The 2,143-nt window shown below is 49.0% G+C and overlaps 1 non-coding gene across 1 annotated transcript; it reads left to right on the top strand.

The window, feature by feature from the left end:
* Nucleotides 1–251: 251 nt before the first annotated feature.
* On the top strand, nt 252–323 carry trnae-cuc (transfer RNA glutamic acid (anticodon CUC)). The gene has a single exon. It is a non-coding gene; the product is annotated as a tRNA-Glu (tRNA).
* Nucleotides 324–2,143: the final 1,820 nt, after the last annotated feature.

Below are 2,143 nucleotides of genomic sequence, written 5' to 3'. Positions count from 1 at the left end.
GAAATGTTGGGCCAGAGGGCGATGGGGTTGATTGTTGCGGTTGTCCTGGAAATATCCCCTCAAGTGCCGTGACTGGACTCTGCGAGGAGTCTCCAGCCTCCCCAATGTAGAGGAGACCGCATCGGGAGCAATGGATACAAGAAATGACATTGTTGGATGCACAGGTGAAAGCTTGCTGACGACCGGGGCCCAGGTTCGATTTCCGGGCAGGAAAGTAATTTTTAGGAGAGCTGACAAGCGGAATCCGCATCTCCCTGGTGGTCTAGTGGTTAGGATTTGGCGCTCTCACCACCGCGGCCCGGGTTCGATTCCTGGTCAGGGAAACCATTTTCAGGGGTGCAGGCTACCATTCTTCTTAAATGCGCTGTGTAATTATTTATAGTCGTTCCTGGGTGCTGCAGTGTATCGTGGCTCGTTGAAATTGTGTCCTGATTCAGATTTGTTTGTATGTGGAGGGATGATTGCTTCTGTAGTTAAGTACTTGGTTCGTGTGTGTTGTTTTCCTGTAGAGGCTGTTTTGAATTTACCATTGACATTTGCTCTACTGTGACATCCAGAAATGGCACTTTGTTGTTGTTCTCCTCTTTTGTGAATTTTATGTCAGCGAGGATATTGTTGATGGTGTTGTAGGTTTCCTCTAATTTGTTTCATTTTTTGATGACAAAAGTGTCATCACTGTCGTGGACCCAAAGTTTGGGTGGATCGTTGGAAGGGCTGTTTGTTCGAGTCTCTGCATTATTGCTTCTGCGAGGAATCCTGATACTGGTGGTTTCATGGGTATTTCGTTGATTTGTTTGGAGGGCTTGTTACTGAATACGAAGTGGGTGGTAAGACACAGTTCTACGAGGTTGACAGTGCTATCTTTGCTGATGAAGTTGGTGCTGTGTTTGTGTCTCTGGTTCTTCGAGTAGTGTCTCCAGTTTTCTTTGGCCAAGTTGATGTTAATGGATGTGAACAGGGCTGTTATGTCAAAGAACAGCATTATTCCATCCTCTTCTATCTTAGTGTCTTTGGTGTTCAGGAATTCTTGGATGGAGTAAATGGAGTGGCGTGAATCTTCGACTTGGTGTTTTCAGTGGAGGCCTTTGACTAGTCTGCATATTGGTGTTCCAAATGGTGAAGCTTTGGGCCTGAGGGGGGCTCCTGGTTTGAAGAGGAGAACAACAACATAGTACCATTCTTAGATGTCACAGTAGAGCGAACAGTCAATGGGGAACTTCAAACTGGCGTCTACAGAAAAACAACACACACAAACCAAATATTTAACCACAGAAACAATCATCCCAACAACCACAAACGTTGCTGCATCAGGACATTATTTCAACGAGCCACTACACACTGCAGCACAGAGAAACTACGAAGAGCAGAAAAGGAATTCGTATATAGTGTATTTAAGGAGAACGGGTACCCAATAAACCCAGTCCGCCGATTTCTCATTGATGCTTCCAAGCTGACTTTCAAAAAATCGTTTGTCCCTCCATTCTTTCCTGTTTGTTTTTTGTGGGTTTTGAAAGCTTTCGCAATCCTCTGACTGAGTATTGGAGTTGGGACTTTATGTTTGTGGCTGTACAGGACATTGGTTAGACCAGTTTTGGAATATTGTGTGCAATTCTGGTCTCCTATCAGAAGGACACTGTGAAATTTGAAAGGGTTCTGAAGCACCAGTGGGTCCACAGAGGGGAAGAGGCCCTTCGGCTGCCCTGAGTGTGGGAAGGCCTTCAGTGATTCCTCTGCTTGCTGCCGCAACAGTTGGTCCACACCGGGGAAGGCTGTTCTCCGGCCCCAAGTGCGAGATGGCCTTCAGCAGTTCTTCCCACCTGCTGAGACACCAATGGGTCCACACTGAGGAGAGGCCGTTCTTCTGCCCCGAGTGTAGGAAGGGCTTTGCTCTTTCCTCCGACCTGCTGGCCCATTGGTGAGTCCACATGGGGGAGTGGTCGTTCAGTTGCCCTAAGTGCAGGAAGTCCTTCAGCACTTCCTCAGCCCTGCTGAGGCACCAGTCCGTCCACACCGGGGAGAAGCCGTTCTCCTGCCCCGAGTGTGGGAAGGGCTTTATCCGCTCCTCCACACTGCGGAAGCATCAGCTGGTCCACACGGGAGCGGGGGGGGGGGGGGGTGGGGGGGGGGGGGGGAAGGCCATTCT

This window comes from Chiloscyllium plagiosum, unplaced genomic scaffold, assembly GCF_037043375.1.
Source record: "Chiloscyllium plagiosum isolate Xiang-an unplaced genomic scaffold, Cpla_swu_hap1 HiC_scaffold_27, whole genome shotgun sequence".
Classification (NCBI taxonomy): domain Eukaryota; kingdom Metazoa; phylum Chordata; class Chondrichthyes; order Orectolobiformes; family Hemiscylliidae; genus Chiloscyllium; species Chiloscyllium plagiosum.
This window is presented reverse-complemented; position numbering and strand designations above follow the sequence as displayed.